Here is a 21196-nt window from a genome sequence, read left to right as displayed (position 1 = left end):
AGAAAATGTCCTGGCTCGCATAGTCGCCATTTTTACACAATAAGACATACAGTACGACGCACTCAAGACGCACAACGCTCATTCATTACACACAGGTGCATCACTCGTTATGGCAGGCGTCAGTGGTGTAGTGTTTAGTAGAACGCAAAGCAGTGTTTTTGTTTAAATCTTCACTATAGGATTACACAGAAATCACTTGGTGGTGTGTGAATTCTGTCATTTATACCAACACATACAGGTATCGACGCACACACAGCATTGCCCACTGTAAATATTCGTGCAATTGAAGTTCAATATTATTAAGTTTACTCCAGTACAGTACTCTCCTCAACTTCCCACCACCTGCCATTTCTATGCTACTTTATAGCCACCCAGCTGTATTTTACATGAAACCGCAATGCACTAGACATTGTATTGTTTGTATTGTACAAAATAGAGCGACATTATGGTAATGGTCACCATTCCTCACCTTTTCAGGACACAAAGGCAGACCTTGAGCTGACTGATTACAGTAAATGGATTAACAGAGCGTCCTTTATTATGGTAATGAGAGGCTCTTGCTTGCTTTGGGGGAAGGGCCCTGATGCACTCTGTGTGACTCCCGACCCACTGGGCATGCACATTACTACTGTATGAGCCTCCTTACGCCACAGCTACAGAGCGGCACCACTGGGCATGCACCAGAAATCCCATTGCAAGCCCTCCACTGGGCATGCGTCAGAGATGATCCCATTGTAACCCCCTCGGAACTGACAGCCACCACAGCGCCAACGTGCTGACATTGACGCAAGTTTGCGCTTTAAACGCACAATCAGTTTGGTAATACAGAGCCCACTATCAGTTTCTGAAGTCATGAAATCACTATACAGTAGTGTAAAAGTCTGGGACAGCACATTGACATTGACGCAAGTGTGAAACTTCAACCGCACGGTCAGTTTTTAATATACAGTAGAGACACATTCATAGTGGCACATTAGTTGTCCTAGCAGATGGGGGATGGTGTCCTTGGCAATGGTCACCCTTCATAGCCTCTTCAGGACACAACAGCAGAGCTGACTGCTTACAGTAAATGGCTAACAGCGTCCTTTATTATGGTAATGAAAGTCTCATTTGCTTTGGGGGAAGGGACTTGATGCACTGTGTGTGACTCCTGACCCACTTGGCATGCACAGTGCAGTGATCTTCCATACGAAATGGCATTGGCTCCACTGGGCATATGCCAGAAATCCCATTGCAATCCCTCCACTGGGCATGCGCCAGAGATGATCCTATTGTAAGCCCCCCACTGGGCATGCGCCAGAGATGATCCCATTGTAACCCCTCAGAATTGTCAGCCACCAACGTACTGACATTGATGCAAGTTTGCGCTTTAAACGCAGTCAGTATGTACTATAGTACAGCCATTCCACTTTTGCTGTGTGACTCCCGATCCACTGGGCATGCGCAGTGCTGAGATCTTCCATACACCATGGCATAGTGCTACATGGTGTATGGCTTGGTTCCACTGGGTATGCGCCAGAAATCCCATTGCAACCCCTCCACTGGGCATGGGCCAGAGATCCCATTTGTAACCCCTCGGAGCTGACAGCCACCAAAGCGTCGACGTGCTGACATTGATGCAAGTTTGTGCTTTAAACGCACAATCAGTTGGTAATACAGAGACGTCTCTCATACAGAGCCCACTACCAGTTTCTGAAGTCATGAAATCACTCTAGTGTCCTAGTCTGAACAGCGCCGACATTGACGCAAGTTTGCGCTTTAAACGGACAATCACTTTGTAATACAGAGACCTCTCTCTCATACAGAGCCCACTACCAGTTTCTGAAGTAATGAAATCACTATAGTGTCCAAGTCTGGGACAGTGCCGGAAGTGTGCAAATTCAACCGCAGTCAGTATGTACTGTAATACAGCCATCCCACTTTCACTGTGTGACTCCCGATCCACTGGGCATGCGCAGTGCTGTGATCTTCCATACACCATCATAGCGCTACATACTGTACTGTAGTGTCCAGAGCCGACAATGCCAAAAAAAAAAATTATTCTTTTCCAGGGCTCGAACTTGGGACAAGCATTGTTGCAAAGCGATCACCTAACCACTAGCCAGCTATATTAAGAACCGCATATACTGTACTGTAGCTGGCTCATCCTTGTGCACTCCACCCACCGCTGCTGTTTTTAATAAAAAAAATTATCTTCCTTTCCAAATATTATACAGAACTAGTACATATATACACAGTGCCCCACCATTAAAGAATAATTCATCCCATCTCATTGAAAGTTGTGCGTGCATCTCATTAATCTACAGTATCGGTTATACCATGATAACTACACTACTGCAGAGTTATGTACAGTATGTGTACTGATTTGCGTCACGTTCTAAGAGCTTGCTGTATGTATGTGATATTAAATATTGGTTGTGCGAACATGCAAATACTGTACAGTGCATGAATGTGATATGCATCCAATTTAACAGTATGGTATTCAGTACAAATTACAACAGTGGAGCACTAGCCACCCAGCGGTTAAGCGCTGTGTTACATGCCATAGCGTATCCTTCGTTGAAGAATACTACGGTATGCCACAAGTCCAGCCATCACCTAACGTTCCATGGCGCAATACAGAGGCCTGAATGGCGACCCATGAACAACAAACTAGCTGGGCACATCTGTAGAATCTATTCGATTTATTATCCCTTGAGCAAATGTCATTCTGGTAAAACCCTAATGGATTGCATTATTATAATTATATGGGAAATACAATATGTAGATTAACATGGGAACACCGTCAAATTTATACTTATAATAAAGTTGTAATAGTTGTATCCGTACATAGAATTTTTTGGGGGAGAAATGTACTCATTGGGACTCTGTATTTCAGAATTTTTGTTTGTGTCTGTTTGTTCCGGCATCACGCAAAAACTACGGGATGAATTTGGATTGCATTTTCAATATTGTATAGCTTATTCACCTAGAAAGAAACTGAGGTATGAATACCTCGTGGGTCAATATTCTAACCCTCCGTCCTAACCTCCCCCTCAGTGCCTAAACTAGGGATGTGCAGGCTCGGTTCTACTTGGTTCCGTTCGGTTTTTTTCCCCGAATCTTATTGGGTTTCAGCTGTCACGAGTTTTGGATAGCCAATAAGATTCGGTAAAAAAAACGAACGGAACCGAGTAGAACCGAGCCTGCACATCCCTAGCCTAAACTCAACCCTCCCCCCTTAGTGCCTAACCCATCCCCATACCCTACCGCTAACCCTCCCCTCAACCCCACTACTTACCTTTGGGATTCAGTCGGGATGTCAGCGCCGGGATTCTGACAAGTGTTGGGATTCCGGCGGCGGTATTCTGAGCACAGGAATTTCCGCGGTGGGGACATTGACCGCACCCCCTTCCAATGGCCATGGGTCACTAGTGTTTATTGATGATGTGACAGAAGCATCCGGATGAATTCTGAAGTGTACAGGGATATATTGTCTGCTCAGATTCAGCAATGTTGATTGGACGAAACTACACAGTACAGATGGATAATAAGCAAAACATACTGCAAGAGCAATCCAGGAGTTTGTAAGGGAAAGAAGTGGATTATTCTGCAAAGGCCGAGTCAGTCAGCTAATTTTGTTTTCAGGATGCATTTCACTTGCTGAAGACAAAACTAAAGCCAGAAAGACTGATAAACAAACTCAGAGTTATGGTAGTCTTACCTTGATAACTCCTTTACTTCGAGGTCCATACGGTCCACAGGGATACCATGGGGACAATGTGGTTGGAGAGATCCAGGCACCAAACAGTTAAAGCTTTCAGCTCCCAGGATGCCTCGTGTCCTCCTCCATATATACCCTAGCCACAGGCCTTCAGTTTTGTTAACAAGACTCTGTCACAAGAGGGTTAGGTACTTGTGGAGGTGAACCTGGGGTGGATTCAGGGGAGTTTATAGGAGCAGACGTCTGATATTGTAAGGATGCTGGTCTGAGATGTGTGTTGCTCATGAATGGCCCACTGAAGAAGACTGGATGCTGGAGATGAGATACACCCGGAGCAGACTGCGGATACACCCAACAGGTAACTGGGACGTCCGGGAGGATCACAGACTGTCAGGGTAGCTTAAGCAGGGTTCCCTCTGGGGGTGGTAGTAGGGAGTAGCACCGCTGCTATGCAGAGTGTCTGGGAGGCTGGAACCTGGAGCAGTATACTTAAATGTGAGACTCAGTATGAACAAGGAATAGCAAGGAGCTCAGAGAACTAACACCCAGCTAGGCTGGGAACAACGTTGCACTGGCAATGAAAGGACTGCAGATCAGCCCTTAAATACCCGTAGGAAGTGCAGGATTGGTTGCTAAGGACTACCGGGAATGCTCTGACTGGATTGGCCGAAAAGGAGTCACCTGACCACATTCAAGATGGCGGCGCCCATGTCGTGCTGCAGCACTGCCAAGGTGTGCAATACTCACACTAGCAGCCAGGACACTATGCCTCCAGACCCCTGTAGCATGCAGCGCGGACCTCCATGTGGCTGCACCCCTGCCAGAAGGACCCCGCCAGAGCATCTGGACAGGTAAGTGCACTGACCCCGACCCCTCACAGCCCTGGTCGTGACAGACTCAAGGCAGGAGAAGGAAAGAGAAGGAAGAGCAATCGTACACCAGAAACACTCTCACACAAGATAAGGGAATCCGTGACCGAAAGAAAAAATTACCCATGCAGCCAGATGCGTCAGGGTGGGTGCCCTGTGGACCTCAAAGAAAAGGAGTTATCAAGGTAAGTCTTCAGGGTCCATAGGGATCCACAGGGACGCTCCTGAGCAGAAAGAGAACTCGTCGCCCAAAGGAGCATCCTGAGAGGCAAAAGTATCAAAGGCATAGAACCTAAGAAAGGTGTGGACAGAAGTTCACGTGGCTGCCTTACTTCACCACGACTAAATGCCCACGATGGCCCTACAGACCGAGTAGAATGTGCAGTCACTGTGTTTGGGAGATCAGCCTGTGTGTACACCTGAGAGATAGTCATGCGTAGCCATCTCGCCAGAGTCTGCTTTTAGCTGGCCATCTTCATATGTGAAAACCATATAAAACAAATATAGCATCTGATTTTCTAACAGAGTTTGGACCCGATTTAGACCCACTCGCTAGATGCGGGTGCTCGCTCCCTGCGTATGGTAATTCAGCTAAGTGATGTCAAGGCAGACGGTCGCAAGGCATAAGCACGCCCACTATGTGTTTATAGACGCCCACCAGCCTGTCTTTAGCCGCCCGCCCACTAGCGTACGTCATCTCCAGGAAGTATATACAACCATCGGAACATCAGGAACCATAAGATCTGACCGCAGCACTTGCGGTTGACTGTACCCTACCACAAGCACTGCGAGCAGTCCAGTGTAAAAATCAACCAGGTGATGTGTACTATGACGCTGCCTGTTAATTATGCATGCCTCTGAAACTGCGTTGAAACTCTCTGGCATGCCTGCGTCCGCAACTTCACTCCCCCGTTACAACTGCCCTGCCCCTGTTACCACCCACAAACGGCCTAGTTTGCGCACGCGCACTGTGAACTACATGCATGCGCACATTAGCAAACATCGTCTGCAACGAGCGTCCACTTGTTAGCGAGCGGGTTTGAATCAGGTCCTTTGTACGCTCCACATAGATATGGAGAACACGAACTACATCCAGGGAGGCTTCACCTACAGAAAGATCTGGAGCCTGAAAAGCTGGAACTACAATTTCTTCATTTACATGAAAACGGGACACTACCTTAGGAAGGTAACCTCCCTTGTACGAAGAACAGCTCTATCCTGGTGAAAAATAAAAAAGGGGGAGCAAGAAGAGAGCGCTGCCAAATCAGAGACTCTGGGCCTCATTCAGACCCGGTCGCTAGATGCGATCGCTCGCATCCAGCATATGCAAATTTGTCAAAGTGACAGCATGGGAAGTGATCGCTTGTCAAGGCATAAGCACAACCATTTTGGTTATGCGAGCAATCGCTCTGTGTATGCAGACACCCATTAGTGTAGGTTGAGACGCCCACTAGCGCACGTCATCTCCAGGAAGCGTATTAAAACATTGGTACATCGAGCACCATCGGTAGCGATCGCAGCGCTTGCGGTTGTCTTACCCTGCCGCAAGCACTGCAAGGACTTCAGTGTAAAAAACAGGCATGTGATGTGTACTATGACGCTGCCTGTTAATTATGCACGCCTTAAAAACAGCGTTGAAACACTGAGGCACGCCTGCACACCCCCGTTAATAGTGTCATGCCCCTGAAACCTCCCACAAATGGCCTCATTTCACTGGGCTGTCTTTGCTGGGTGAGCGAGCGGACTGCAATCGCACAAAGTAGTTCGCGCATGCGCAGAACGAAGTGTGTGCATGCGCATTTGCAAACCATCAAGTCGCTTGCGTGCGGGTCTGAATGAGGTCCTCTGCGTGCAGAAGAAATAGCAAGGAGAAAAAGTGTCTTTGCTGTCAACCATTTCAAGTCTACAGAGTCCAAAACTTAAAATGTGGGAGCTTGTAGCCCCTTAAGAATCTCAAAAGGAGGTTGAACTCTCAGAACTCCTTAAAAAAAATTCTAACATCTGGTAATGAGGCAATCTTCCTCTGGAACTAGACGGCTAGTGCAGAAACCTGCACTCTCAAAGTGGCCAGGCATAGACGTCGGTCTAAACCTGCCTGGAAAAAATCCAGTATCCTGGAAATCCTAAACACCTTAGGATCATATTTTCTGTGGGAACACCATTGACCAAAACAATGCCAAACACTTTAATAGATACGGGCAGAGGCAGGCTTCAATGCCCTAAGCATCGTCTGAATTACAGAACTGGAAAAAACCTTTTGCTCTTAATATGGAAGATTCAAGAGCCATGCCGTCAAAGCCAGATGAGGTAAGTCCGGATGCCGGCAGGGACCCTGCGTTAGCAGATCCTGCTTTAGAGGAAGAGGATATGGACTGTCTATGGATAGATTCTGTATGTCGGTGAACCAATGACGTCTGGGCCAAGCCGGAGCCACTAGTATTACTGTTCCGCCTTCCTGCTTGAATTTCCTGAGAACTCTTGGGAGGAGGAAAATTGAAGGAAAGAGATACGCCAGCTTGAAGTCCCATCTTACTGCCAGGGCATCCACAAAGGTTGCTGATAGGTCTCTGGACCTAGGGACCTTGTGGTTGTGACGTGAGGCCCCCATATGTTTACCAGGCGTTGAAACACTCCCGGATGGAGAGATCACTCTCCAGCGTGTACTGTATGTCCTGGTGACTTAGGAAGTCTGCTTCCCAATTAAGTACTCCCGGTATGAATTTTGCCGAGATGGCCGGAAGATGACGTTCTGCCTAAATCAGAATCTGTCACTTCTTTCATGGCTGCATAACTTCTTGTGCCTCCCTGATGGTTAAGATAGGCCATTGTAGTCGCGTTGTTGGACTGGATCTGGACCACTTGCCCTGGAGCAGGTCCTGTGCCATGATAAGTGCTTTGTATACTGCAAGCAGTTCCAGAATTTTTATTGACAGATGACTTTCCTGATTTGTCCATCTTCCCTGAAAGGTGTGATGACCTGTCACTGCCCCCCATTCGCGAAGACTGGCGTCTGTGGTGGGAAGCACCCAATTTGGAATCCAGAATGGGACGCCCTTTATTCAGATGGTCCTTTTTCAGCCACCACAGGAGGGAGAAGGATCCTCTGGGACCTTATTAGATGATACTGTCCATTACACCTGGAGAGAATCAATCTTTACAGAGGCCTGGAATGGAACCCACCAGAGGACCCCAGCTGCATCGATAACAGAATGGATACCCTTCACTTGTGTAGCAGCTTGCGTATTCGCAATGATAGATCTGCAATCTTGTCTCCTGGCTGAAACACCCTTTGTGCCCGAGAATCCAGAAGAGCTCCCAGATGCACCATCTGCTGTGTTGTGGAGATAGTGATGATTTCTTCCAATTATGACCCAGTCATGCTTTTGTAGGCAGGCTATGGTCAGTTGAAGATGGTTTTGTAAAACAATCGGAGCCTGCACCAATATCAGAAGGTCGTCCAGATATGGTAGTATTCTGACTCCTGAGATTATTTTGGTAAATACCCAGGGGGCCGTAGATAGGCCAAAGGGTAGTGCCTGAAATTGGTAATATTGCTGAAGGACAGCAAACCGTAAAAATTGTAGATGGGATGGCATGATAGGAACATGCAGATATACATCCTGAAAGTCCAGGGAAACCCTATAATCCCCAGGCTCCATTGCCAAAAAATGGACCGTAGTTTCCATATGAAACTTGGGTACATGCAGTGGCAAACGCAGGATTTCTAGAGGGGGGTTCCAAATGCCTGATTTTAGAGCGAGTGTGGCCAGTCCATGAAGAGGGCAGAATTAGCACTTAACCAGCTTTAATATGCGTCATACAAAGTATGTCGTGTGTCATAATTCCAGCATATAGAGGACCAGCGATCACAGTAAGCCATTAAATGCGGCAGTAAAACCATCCTGTCTGAGCAGAATGGTTTTATTTTAGAAGTGGGCACCATTCCAGAGTATTAGAGCAAGTCCGGGAGTCTGGGGGAGCAGCAGAGGAACCTAGCACTGCCCTGGACATATATGTACATATTGGGCTCTATAGGAGCACATCTTTAACAGTGAATGTTTTTCAGATCTCCTAGTTGGTGCACAGGTTATTTATTACTGGCTGATACATGTTAAAAGATCCACAGGTGGTGCTAATTATTTCATTTGTGATACTGAGAACATGCAGCACTTGTAAAATTCTATTATATTACTATTTCTATTGTGGTCATGGTGTGGGCTGGAGAGGGGGGTTTCCAGGCAGACGGAAACCCCCCTGCGTTTGCCTATGACATGGATAAACCTGTTGAGGGTTTTTGGATTTATAATAGGGCGATGAGTCCCATTCGGTTTCTGAACCAAGAATAGATTGGAATAATAGCCCCTTCCTTGTTGCAACACAGGAACCGGGATTATTACCCCCGGCTGCAGCAGGGAGTGAATAGGTTCCTGAAGGGCCAAGGCCTTGACCGCATCGGAGGATGGATCTGTGCAAAAAAAAACTTCTGGGGAGGATGCCTCCTGAAAGTGAGCGCATACACCTGAGAGACTACTTCTTGGACCCTGTTGTTGTCTAACGCCAGTAATCCGCAAACAAAATAAGTCGGACTCCCATCCTGGGGTCCCCCTGGAGGAGGCCTGCCCCATCAGGCCGAAGGCTTGTCTTGCGGTTTAGAAGCTGGACGTCTTGCCGGCCCAGACCACTTAATTTGTCGCCTAGTTGTCTTGCGAAAACTAGACAGCTTAGAGGAAGACTGTTCCCTTGCTCATGCCTGAGGACGGAAGAACTGAAAAGAAACCTGCCTAGACTTTATTGTAGCCATAGATGGCAGACCTGCTGACTTTGAAGCCACCTGAGTAGCTATTATTTTATCTAACTCTGCTCCAAAAAGTACCTTTCCATAGAAAGGTAAGACTTCCAGAGCCTTCTTTGAACCTGTATCAGCTTTCCAGGATCTTAACCAAAGGGCCCTGTGTGCCACTAGTGAAGCAGCTGATGCCTTAGAATCTAAAATTCCAGCATCTACTGCAGCTCCTCCATCTGTTCTATGGTAGCATCTGGTAGAGATTCTTCTAATCCCCCCATCCATTCATCAAAAGCTTTGGCTACCCAGGCTCCAGCCATAGCTGGACAAGCAACAGCTCCATACGATGCAAATATTGTTTTAAGACATGCTTCAATTTTTCTATCTGTGGAATCCTTCAGATGATGCTGATGGAATAGGCAATGTAGCATTTCTGATTAAATGCGTCACATGAGCATCCACAGTAGGGGATACCTCCCACTTAGTACATACAGAAGCTGGGAAAGTATACAACAATGTTATTCTTTTATTCACATAAAACCGTTTGTCAGAGTTACCCCATGCATCTTCCATAAGCTCAGTGATCTGTTCAGATATAGGAAACTCCGTTTTGGCCACCTTCCTATGGTGTTTAAACACTGGAGCCTTCTAACTATGAACTGGCTCATCATCCTGAACATTCACTGTGGACGGATGGTCCTCCTCCCCCGAGCTAGACCCAGGAGATGAACCCTGCGCATCATCTGTTTCCTCTGATCATGTGTCTGAATCCATGTTGTGCAGACTGATAAAACGATAACTTGAGCTTAGGCGCCTTAGTAACTACCGGTCTGCTTTGAACATTAGATAGTGCCATACTCTGACTAGAATAGCCATAAACATCCTTCCAGGAAGGATGCATAGGATGTGCAAACAAGGCATGCTGTGGACACCCCATTCAAGGAGGCAGTGTGGGAGTAGCCATACGATCAACAAACTGCTTCATAACCTGGGACAAAGAGGATACCCAGGATGGCTCTTGTCCAGGGACAGGTAAACTGGACTAGTGAGGTGGCTCTTTATAACAGACAACACACAAACCATCCTTTACATCCTGAGGGGAGAAACAAGCCATACAGGCTTTATGGTGCATACACACGGTCCGATTTGTCAGATAAACGATTTGAACGATCTGAACGATTTGACCAACGATTTGAACTATGAATGATTTTTGACTGCATTAAAATGAATGGAATCGTCCAAATCTGACTGCAAACACATCAGATGTCAGATATCGGTATCTGACCATCGGGAACGCGCATCGTTCATCGTTCAGACATGTCGGATTTTCCTTCAGATATGAACGATTGAACAATTTTTTAAATCGTTTTTGTTCAGATCTGAAGAAAAATCTGACCGTGTATATGCACCATAACATGAAACCAGCACAGGGGCCTTCTCTACCTGTTTACCTTTATCCTTTGACATGTTCAAAATAAAGGCAATAAATGCAATGTTATGTGACAGCCTTCACAAATACTTAGTGAACGTGAAGTACCCAAAGAAAACCTCCACCCCACAGGGATGGAGAGAAAAACAGTGATAGTTATAATAGACAGACAGAAATAAAAGACAGTATCAAATCAGCAGCTAGCAAACAGTCACATACAATGCATATGTAATATAATTACAATAGACTCTAAATCAACTACACAAACAGCAGGAATGGTAGGCTATAGCTCACTATATACCTTAACCAAGGGAGAAGTATACAGGGAGACTGACAAAAACCCTCTTGAGACCAACAGCTACAGCAGTGCACCGATAGTGGACTGTGAGTGTCTCATATACACGTGGAGGGTAGGCAGAGCAACCCAGACCCCCAAAAACCTTTGATGGTTCTGTGTCTAAGTTGGGGGAGGAACCGCTGTGGAAGCGCCTACCTCCCATAAGCTGCATCAACCGGCCGGGTACGCTGGTCTCATGGCAGCAGATGTGTTTGCTGCCAATCCCAGGTGAGACGATAAGGCCCCGGCGGTCTAGTAAGGACGCAGACGCTCCCGGGCCCTGACTGCAGTAGCTTCTGGTGCGTCTATGGCATGGGAAAGCAGGAAACACAGCATTTGGTGATGCCAATGGGTTCCAGACTTCAGGCAGTCATTGCCTGCAAAAGATTTTATAATTAACATTTTATTTAAGATTGTTAGTCAAATTGAGCCCCTGAAAGAAGTTGAACATGTAAAACAAAGGCTGCAATTCCTAAATGTTTCATACAATATTTTTGTTCAACTGCTTGAATTAAAACTGAAAGTCTGCACTTCAATTGCATTTCCATTGTTTAATTTCAAATCCATTATGGTGGCGTACAGAGCCAAACTTATGAAAATTGTGTTAGTGTCCAAATATATATGGACCCAATTGTATGTATTCCCAAACAGGCATTTGTCTAAATTTCTAGATTCTGCAAGAAATTCACAAGGCTAATTTTGATTGCTACTTTTACAGGAATTTTAACTTTAAAGTATTATCTCAGCACACCTCTCAGAGGTGTAGGATTCTGCAGCCTGGGACAGAAAGGTCCATGTGCCCTATCCATTATCTAATGACCCTGAGGAATATCTGTGATAAGATGCATAGAGACATATAAAATGAAAGGCAATTATCAATGGCTTCTTTAACATTTTTAATATGTAGATTATTTATTTGAGCCGTTACCTATATTCTAATGCTTATGCATCCTATTGGTACTAAAAATCTCCTCCATTTTCGTTTTGATAGAATCCATACTTAATCAAATCTCCCCCCTTGACTTTGATTGAAAGGTATGCTTTAGATCTTTCTGCGTTTTATGTTTTTTCTTCTTTGCGGTTGCTGTTTTTTTTCTAAAAATTGGTTGAGACAGCAGAGCTGTGGACACAACACTGTTGGTTTGTCGATGCGCACATTTGACAACTTGTTGATTTTATCTATACCATAGTTGTGTCTTTTTTTCCTCTTTGGAACTCTGAGCGGGTCATTTATGTACTGCCTCTCATCCTTTCAATAACATTTGTCTTTAAAAAAAGAAAAGAAATGTATGCTTTAGAGATTTACGGGTATATTTATAAAGTTCGATTTTACATTCGATTTGATGTTCGACTTAGCTCACCTCAAATAGAATCAAATTGTATGTACAAATCCCTCATCTAATCCCACATTTACTAAACCTTGATTTTAAAAATATGAGATATGGTAAGAACTTACCCTTGTTATCTCTATTTCTACGAAGTCCATAGGGTTCCACAGAATACCTTGGGGTATAGGTGATGACGTCAGGCACGGACACCACAGAGTTAAATTTTCAGCCTCCCAGGATGCACCAGGGTCCCTCTCCGATACCCCACCCCCAAGCCAAGGCAATTCAGTTTCGTAACAAGCCATAGGCCGTGGAGAACAAAGAGAGAGAAGAAAGTCTGGAACACACAAGAATCACATTCTCACCAGAAGGAGACGGAGAAACCGGTGACCATATCAAAGCCCATCTGCAGTACAGGTGCGACAGGGCGGGAGTCCTGTGGAACCCTATGGACTTCGTAGAAATAGAGATAACAAGGGTAAGTTCTTATATCTCATATTTTCTACTTCAGGGTCCATAGGATATCCACAGGATACCTTGGGGATGTCCCAAAGCAGTATCCTTTAAGGGTGGGGACGCTCCAGTGCTGTAAGGAGAATCCGCCGCCCGAAGGAAGCATCCTGAGAGGCGAAGGTATCAAAAGCATAATACCTTACAAAAATATGGACAGATGACCACGTGGCTGCCAATCACCGCTGAACCGCTGAGGCGCCACGTCGATCTGCCCACGAAGGACCCACAGACCTAGTGGAAGAGCTTTAATAGAGGATGGAACAGGAAGACCTGTGAATCCATCCTGCCAAAGTTAGCGTAGTGGCAGGCCAACCCTTTTTATGGAAACCAGAAAGGACAAAACCGAGAATCTGATTTCATAAATGGACTGGTACGGTCAACTTAAATTCGTAGAGCCCGTACCACATCCAAGGAGGCCACACCAGCAGACAAGACTGGGAAAGTAAAGGCCGGTACTATAATTTCCTCATTGATGAGGAAATTCGACACCACAGTAGGCAAAAAACCAGGGCAAGTGCGAAGCACTGCCCTGTTCCCAGGAAAGATGAGAAAAAGGGAGGTCTACATGACAGAGCCCCCCATTCTGCGATCCTACTGGAAAAATCAATGGCCAGAAGGCTAAGAAAGCCTGCTTTCCATCTGAGGATTCCTAGCCGTAAGTCATATGAAATCCACTGAGCCCAGTGGATCAAATGGCGATCCTCGGAGAGCCCTAAGGACCACAGCCAAATCCCAAGGAGCCACCGGTGGAACAAAGGGATGCTGAATATAACGTACACCTTGCACAAAGGTGCGGACCTCAGGAAGAGTAGCAATCCTACGATGAAACCATACTAACAGGGCAGAAACCTGCACCCTCAGGTAAGCAAGGCGAAGACAGTTATCTAAGCCCACCTGTAGGAAAGCCAACACTCTGGATATCCGGAATACCCGAGGAGCATAGCCTCTAGGGCGACACAACTGAAAGAAAGTATGCCATACCTGATGGTAAATTCTTGCAGATAAAAGCTTCTGAGCTCTTAGCATGGACAGAGCCCCTGTTAACTATAGAGCTGGAAAACCCCTAGACCTTAAGAGGGCATTCTCCACCGCCACACCGTCAAGGACAGACAACCCAGGTCTGGGTATCAGCCAGGATCCTGAGACAACAGGTCCGGGCGTAGAGACAACAGCTTCGGAGTGTTAACTGAGAGGCTCCGAAGATCTGAGTAATAGTGCCGTTTGGCCCACGCTGGAGCGTGCCTTCTTCTTGCTATTACTGGAGGAAGAAGGGATAATGGAGGGACGAGGTACACAACTTGGAAGGTCCACTGAACCTACATACGTCTACAGAAGAGTCTCATCTCTGAAAGGCTCCACTTGTTCACCAGAAGATTGAACACCTCCGGATGAAGCGGACATTTCTCTGAATGCACGTCTTGACGGCTAAGAAAGCCTGCTTTCCATCTGAGGATTCCTGAATGAGCACTGCTGATGATGCCATGGATATAGCCTTCCACCCAAGCCAGAATTCGGGACACCACTGTTAGTGTCACCTGACTTCGGGAACCTCCTAGGTGGTTTACATAAGCCATCATGATGGCGTTGTCAGACTGTACCTGCACGGTATTTCCGTGGAGTACCTGTCCTCCATGCTGGAGAACCTTGAATACTGCTCAGAGTTCTCAGATGTTTATGGGAAGCGCATAACTGCTAGTGTCCACCTGCCCTGGAACAAGTGTGGACCCGTCACTGCTTCCCAGCCACGGATACTGGCGTCCGTCGTCAGAAGGACCCTGTCCGCAATCCCAAAGGGGGTGCCCCTTGTTTAGGTGAGCTTTCCGCAGCCACCAGGACAGAGAGAGACAAACCTCCGGGGAAAGCACTATTTATTTTATCCTATGGGGCAACCCATCCCATCCTGGAGGATCAATTTTTTTTTTTCTCTAGAGGTTCAGAGTGAAACTGGGTACACACCACCATGTCGAACAGTGACACCCTGGAACCCAGGAACCACATTGCCGAGTGAATAGATACTCGGCGACTCTGCAGGCAACTGCGTACCTTTGCCTGTAATGCAGAGATCTTTTTCTCAATCACAAAGATCCTCATATGTTGGGATATGGAGCATCCTCTGTGAGGAATCAGAGAGGACCATTTCCAGTTTATTAGTCAGCCATAACGTAGCAACACAGATATTGTCCATTGCAGATGGCACTGAAGTATCTCTGGAGACCATGGTAACAACAGGAGGTCACCCGGATAGGGTAACAAGCGGACCCCCTGCATCCGCAGGTGGGCTGCCATGACCCTGGTAAACCGTGAGGCGCAGAGGCCAGACCAAGGGGCAATGCCAGAAACTGGAAATGCTTATCGACCACTGCAAACCTGAGGAAAACATTGGTGTGCTAAGAAAATAGGGATATTCAGGTCGTCACCCTGAATATATCCAACGACACCACAAAATTCCCAGACTCCATTGAATGATGGAATGCAGGGTCCCCCTCCTGAACCGAGGAACCCTTAAGAATTTGTTGAAGGATTCGAGGTTGAGGATGTCCTGGTAAGACGCATTGGGTTTCTGTACCAGAAAGAGGATGGAGTAATACCCCATTCCCCTTTGGGGCAACGGAATAGGTACTATAACTCCTGCCTGGAGCATAGAGTGTAACACCCTCAAAAATTACTGGGCCTTGTCTTGAATTGACAGAAGACCTGTAACAAAAAACCGGCTGGGAGGCCTTTACCGGGAGGAGAGGACATACCTTCAAGAAAATACTTCTCTTACCCCAGTGTCCGTGGTGGTCAGACACCAGCACTGGGCGAACTGGAGAAGCCGGCCTCCAACTCTGGGGTCCCCCGAGAGGAGGCCCGTCCCGTGAGGCTGAAGGCTTATAGTCCAACTTTGGAGTAGGACGTCTTGTACTCCAAGCCTGTTCTAATGGCTGAGCAGATTTCCTGGCTACTGACTGTCTTGGAAAGCTGTATTTTAGACTTACCCTGGCCTCACAGGGCTGAAAAGACGAAGCCCCAGACCCCGATGGGACTGTAGCCGATGGCAGACACGCAGACGTAGCTGCTGCCTGCGGGGCCACAATTGTGTCCAGATGAGGGCCAAACAGGACCTGTCCCATAAAAGGCAAAGCATTCCAAATGGAATCTGCGTCCACTTTCCAAGAGCGCAAACACAGTGAGCGGCAAGCCGCTACTGCTACCGAGCCACTACTGCTGCCGAGGAGATTCTGGAAAGGAGCAGGCTATATGTAACTGTCTCATTATGAACGTGGCTAAGTCTCTGAGAATTTGCCACTATCCACCTGCTCTGCTGGAGAGTCAGTGTGCAGAGATCCAGTTACCTACCCAGCGCTCCATGGCTCTGGCCCCCCAGCACACGGCCATAGCCGGCCTGGACACCCCTCCAGCAAGTGAATAATTGGATTTTAGATATATTTGCACCTTGCAATCTGTAACCTCCTTCAAGGAGGACCTGGAGGGCATGGGCAACGTAGCACTCCTCACTAGGCGTGTAACATGAGAATCTACCGGTAAAGGTAACTCCCATTCGGAAAAGTAATTATCTGCAAAGGGGTATGCAAAAGGTGAACAGTTTTTGAGGCTGGAACCGCTCACCCGGATTTTCCACGCCTCCTCTAAGTGATCCACCTGACCAGATAGAGGAATTACAGTGGCAACACCCTTATCCTTAAAGAAGGCATATTTGGATTTAGTTAGAATAGAAGGAAAGGAATCTGGGGAAAGCTTCTGCACCAGTAAATATTTATTTAAAAATAAGTGTGAAACCCCAATATGAAGAGTAATAAATTCAATATTTATGCGACGTCTGGGGCGTGCTGCCAAGGACAAGATGCAACATGGAAGAAAAATAAAAAAGAAGACAGAAATGTCCCTTGGTTGGCGCACTAACAAAAAATGTGATAAAATTTAACTTTTATTAAACAATATTAAAATTGTATATATAATAATCTCTCCAGTGAAATGTAAAAAATGAAAAAACGTCTCAGTGTGTTAATTTTTGAAATGAATAGTGTTATTGGTACACCTGCGCGTGTAATGGCGACACAAAAATGGATATTAATAAATAGAAAATCTCTCACAAATAAGTCATAGAATATATGCAAATCCAAAAATAGCAAATCCAAAAATGCATTCAATTGGGACCAATTATACGTGGCATGCTATAACATCCCTAAAAGTGGGATAATATTCTGCATGTCCACTGCATGTCAGAATTGCCATGATATGCATGTGAGAAGTGGCCGCAATATACTCATATACCTAGATTGCCACCTATAGCTGAAATGCACATGGAATCTAATACAATTAAACAAAGGTTGACTTAACTGCTGCAAAGCCAACAAATAACTTATAACATCTAAGGGGCTGGAATTATATTCCGTATAGACCGACTAATATACTTGTAATCAGTCAATTGGCTCAATTAATATAGATTTCATATCACAAATGTCATGTAGGAGATTGATATCCTATATTATCACCTTATCCCCTCATATTATCCTACTAGAATTGAGCCAATTGACTGCGCTTGCGAGCGGGTCGATGGTGTCGAATTGCGCATGACGGAGGGAGCTCCGTCGTGCGCATGCGCGAGACCCGAATAACGACGGCCAAGCCGTCGTTATGGGTCTCGCACCAAAGGGGGCGTGCTGTCGATGGTGAGTGAAAGCACGCCCCCTTTGGTGGGCGTGGCTGCCAGACGGAGGCGTTCCGATGGGAACGCCTAAATTCTGAGTCTGGCCCCACTGACATCACAAGTGATGTCAGTGGGAGTGATTTTGGCTCTGATAGAGCCAAAATCACTCCAGGGCTTGCGGTCACCGAGACCCTACCGCAGGGTCTCGTCGCAAGCCCGATGGTCGCGATGGTCTTGACCATCGCGACCATCATCATTACCACTCACAGCTATGCGAGCGTCCATGAAGCCGCTCCATTTTCAGGGAGGAGGGCCCTGATTCAGAGCGAGCACTCTGGTCAGAGCGTCCGGCTCTGAATCAGGCCCAATGTTCCTTTGTGGTTTGGGAAAGGCGGGCTGCACTCACACTATGGGCCTGATTCAGAGCCGCTCGTAAGCGGCCGCTCGTTCACTCTGAGCGATGTTCGCACAACTGCACATGCGTATGGGTCGTAATGCGCATGCGCAAACCAGTCATTGCGTTCGCAAAACAGCGAGGGGCTGCTAATTTGATTGACAGAATGTGCCGTTTGTGGGTGGTAACAGGGGAAGGTGCTTGAAAATGGGGGAGTGGAGATCCGAACGCAGGCGTGCCAAACGGTCAAAAGGGCGTTTAATGGGAGTGCATAATTAGTAAAGGAGCGTCATCGACCACGTCACTTGGTTGTCTTTTAGCCTGAACTGCTCGCAGTGATAGCGGTAAGAAAAACCTACCACAAGCACTGCGAGCAGTTCAGATGCCTTTCGATGTACCCGATTAATCTAATAAATACCGGAGATGACGTGTGTTGCGAACGGCAAAGGGACGTCTTTACAAAATAGTGAGCGCATTTATCGTTCGCTCGCTCAGACATAGAGGCGTCAACAAACCGCAAAGAGCGAGCGCTCAATTTAAATAGAAGGCCCCTTTTTTGGAACGACCGTCTGCAAATAGCGTCCGGCTCTGAATCAGGCCCAATGTTCCTTTGTGGTTTGGGAAAGGCGGGCTGCACTCACACTGTGGGCCTGATTCAGACCCGCTCGCGAGCGCAGGACGCTCGCAAGGTCGATGGTGCCCTACTGCGCATGACGGAGGGAGCACCGTCGTGCGCATGCGCGAGACCCGGCTAGCGGGTCTCACACCAAAGGGGGCGTGCTGTTGATGTTGATTGACAGCACGCCCCTTTTGATGGGCGTGCCGGGGGCTTTGCTGCCAGACGGAGGCGTTCCCACTGACATCAGTAGTGATGTCAGTGGGAGTGATTTTGGCTCTGATAGAGCCAAAATCACTCCAGGGCTTGCGGCAGCGAGACCCTACCGCAGGGTCTCCGTCGCAAGCCCGATGGTCTTGAACATCATCATGGACGCTCGCTATAGCTGTGGGTGGTCACCCACAGCTATGCAAGCGTCCAAGAGGCCGCTCCATTTTCATGTAGGAGGGCCCTGATTCAGAGCGAGCGCTCTGGTCAGAGCGTCTGGCTCTGAATCAGGCTCTATGTTCCTTTGTGGTTTGGGAAAGGCGGGGCTGCACTCACACTATGGGTCTCATTCAGACCCGCTCCGTGTCTCGCACCAAAGGGGGCGTGCTGTCGATTGTGAGTGACAGCACGGGGCGTGGCTGCCAGACGGAGGCGTTCCAATGGGAACGCCTACTGTCTGGGTCCGGCCCCACTGACATCACTAGTGATGTCAGTGGGAGTGATATTGGCTCTGATAGAGCCAAAATCACTCCTGGTCTTGCGGCAGTGAGACCCTACCGCAGGGTCTCGTCGCAAGCCCGATGGTCGCGATGGTCTTGTGGTAACCCACAGCTATGCGAGCGTCCAAGAGGCCGCTCCAAGTTTAGGTAGCTCTGAATCAGGCCCTATGTTCCTTTGTGGTTTGGGAAAGGTGGGCTGCACTTACAAGTATGCTCCTTTATGGTTTGGGAAAGGCAGGCTGCACTCACACTATGTTCCTTTGTGGTTTGGGAAAGGTGGGCTGCACTCACACTATGTTCCTTTGTGGTTTGGGAAAGGTGGGCTGCACTCACACTGTGGGCCTGATTCAGACCCGGTTGCAAGCGCTGAGTGCTCGCAAGCGGGTCGATGGTGCCCTAGTGCACATGCGCACGACGGAGGGAGCTCCGACGTGCGCATGCGCGAGATCCGAATAGCGACGGCCAAGAAGTCGCTATGGGTCTCGCACCAAAGGGGGCGTGCTGTCGATGTTGAGTGACAGTACGCCCCCTTTGGTGGGCGTGCCGGGGGCGTTGTTGCCCAGACGGAGGCGTTCCCATGGGAACGCCTACCGTCTGAGGCCGGCCCCACTGACATCACTAGTGATGTCAGTGGGAGTGATATTGGCTCTGATAGAGCCAAAAGCACTCCTGGGCTTGCGGCAGCGAGACCCTACCGCAGGGTCTCGTCGCAAGCCCGATGGTCGCGATATTCTTGACCATCGCGACCATCTTTTTGGCTGCTCGCATAAGGCCAGGAGGCCGCTCCAATAATAGGTAGGACGGCCCTGATTCAGAGCGAGCGCTCTTGAATCAAGCCCTATGTTCTTTTGTGGTTTGGGAAAGGTGGGCTGCACTCACACTGTGGGCCTGATTCAGACCCGGTTGCAAGCGCTGAACACTCGCAACAGGGTCGATGGTGGCGCAGAGCGCATGCGCATGACGGAGACGGCTCCGTCGTGCGCATGTGCGAAACCCGGATAGTGACGGGCAAGCCGTCGCTCCGGGTCTCGCACCAAAGGGGGTGTGCTGTCGATGTTGAGTGACAGCACGCCCCCTTTGGTGGGCGGGCCGGAGGGGGGGGTGGCTGTCCAGACGGAGGCGTTCCCATGAGAACGCCTACCGTCTGGGGGCGGCCCCACTGACATCACAATATGGCTCCACTCAAAGGTGGGCTGCCCTCACACGTTAGAGGGTAAAAGCCGGAAACATAGTAAATGCATTGAAAAAGCCGGAAATCCATAGTAAGTGTATTAGAAAAGCCGGAAATCATAGTAAATCATAATAAATGCATTGAAAAAGCCGGAAATCCATAGTAAGTGTAATAGAAAAGCTGGAAATCATGTTACATGTATTAGAAAAGCCTGAAATCATAGTAAATGTATTAGAAAAGCTGGAAATCCATAGTAAGTGTATTAGAAAAGACGGAAATGATATTACATGTATTAGAAAAGACGGAAAACCATACATTTACTATGTTTCCAGCTTTTTCAATACACTTAATATGGATTTCTGGCTATTTCAATACATTTAGTATGTTTTCCCGCTTTTCCAATACACTTAATATGATTTCCGGCTTTTCCAATACACTTAATATGGATTTCCGGCTTTTCTAATACATTTACTACAGTATGATTTCTGGCTTTTCCAATACACTTAATATGGATTTCCAGCTTTTCCAATACAATTAATATGATTTCTGCCTTTTTCAATACACTTAATATGGATTTCCGGCTTTTCTAATACATTTACTACAGTATGATTTCCGGCTTTTTCAATACATTTACTATGGTTTCCGGCTTTATCAATACATTTACTATGATTTCTGGCTTTTTCAATACACTTAAT

At 47.3% G+C, this 21196-nt stretch overlaps 1 protein-coding gene across 4 annotated transcripts in view; it reads right to left on the bottom strand.

Annotated features, from left to right (window-relative positions):
• Positions 1-21196, bottom strand: part of CCDC85B (coiled-coil domain containing 85B) — a 77108-nt gene that overhangs the window by 54771 nt on the left and 1141 nt on the right. Inside the window, exon 1 of one of the 4 annotated variants that reach the window (XM_088468362.1) lies at positions 11278-11297. The exons of the other annotated variants lie outside the window; for them this stretch is intronic. The gene's annotated coding sequence lies outside the window, so the exon portion shown is untranslated. Of the gene's footprint in view, positions 1-11277; positions 11298-21196 lie in introns of those variants that run through there. 4 annotated transcript variants of the gene reach the window in all.

Source organism: Taudactylus pleione, unplaced genomic scaffold (assembly GCF_031769625.1).
Source record: "Taudactylus pleione unplaced genomic scaffold, aTauple2 ptg000085l, whole genome shotgun sequence".
Lineage (NCBI taxonomy): Eukaryota > Metazoa > Chordata > Amphibia > Anura > Myobatrachidae > Taudactylus > Taudactylus pleione.
Note: the sequence above shows the minus strand (reverse complement) of the source record. Positions and strands in the feature narration are given on the sequence as shown.